General features: G+C 46.8%; 1 pseudogene; it reads right to left on the reverse strand.

Annotated features, from left to right (window-relative positions):
- Positions 1-424: 424 nt before the first annotated feature.
- On the reverse strand, positions 425-1007 carry LOC110580896 (annotated as a pseudogene).
- Positions 1008-1240: the final 233 nt, after the last annotated feature.

A 1240-nucleotide genomic window follows, 5' to 3' on the forward strand; every position in this document is an offset into this window, starting at 1 on the left:
CCATCGATGCACAGAAGTTTTTAAGTTTGATATACTTACATTTGTGTTTTTTTCTTTGTTGCCTTTTCTTTGTTGTGCTTTTGGTGTTATATCCAAGAAATCATTGCCAACTCCAATGTTATAACGCTTTTTCTTTATGATATTTACAGTATTCTGTCTTACATTAAGTCATTCTTCCCCTTTTTTTTCCTGTCCTAATATTTTATTGGTCACCTCTAGGCCTCTAGCTAGGTGGGCTCCAGGGAGGGGGTCACCATTCATCAGCTCTCAGCTGGGAGAATGAGAAGGCCTTGGCCTTGCTCTCCAGGGTCAGGGACTATGGAATTTGAAGGGGCAGGTCTGGCCTTTCCTGGGTCAGCATGGGTTATCCCTGTAGGGGCACAGGTTGGGGCCAAGAACCCAAGCTTTCCACCTCTCTACTAGCCTAGTTGTATTTGGAGAAGTATTCATTGGCCCACACTGGTCTTGATTGTGTCACTGCCTGGCTTCGAGCCAGTGGGACAGACTTCCCCATGTTCATCCATGTACTTGAAGGCCTGGTCCAGCTACAGAGCTTTGTCCATGGAGCACCCCCATAGACAAATCATTGACAGTGATCTAGAGAAGGATACCCTTGCCGTTGGTGATAAAGAGGCCCCTGTAGGCGATGCCTCCATCTTCCTTCAGCATGCCATAATCTTGGGACAAGCTTCTGGTTACATTGACCAGCAGGGGGATGTTGGGGGCAAGCCTCCTTCCTTCTGGGGACTGTTGATCTGAGCCAGATGAGTGAACTGAGAGTTGACAGAGACCAGCACCTCACAACCCAGCTTGTGGAAGTCTTCAGCGTGCTTGCTGAAAGTGATGATCTCTGGGGGGCAGACAAAGGTAAAGCCATGCAGGTAGAAAAAGAGGACCAAGTGTTTCCCTCTAGTCCAGAAAGCTTCACCTCTTTGAAGGTGCTATCCCCAAGGGCAGCGGCCTGGAAGTTTGGGGGGATTTCCTATCTGCACGTTGCGGCAAGTCATGACTGAAAGCTGTATGAGCCAGGGCGGGACCCATGGACTAGCAGACTGATGAACACACGTTCTTATCACCCAAGTCGTTCTTCTGTGTTGAATTAGTTTTTGTATAGTGTCAGGTAGTTTAGCTTCATTCTTTTGCATGTGGATATCCAGTTTTCCTAACACCATTTGATGAAAAGATTATCCTTTACCCACTGTATAGTTTTTGAAACTGATTAAAGATCATCTGACCGTAT

This window comes from Neomonachus schauinslandi, chromosome 5 (genome assembly GCF_002201575.2).
Source record: "Neomonachus schauinslandi chromosome 5, ASM220157v2, whole genome shotgun sequence".
Lineage (NCBI taxonomy): Eukaryota > Metazoa > Chordata > Mammalia > Carnivora > Phocidae > Neomonachus > Neomonachus schauinslandi.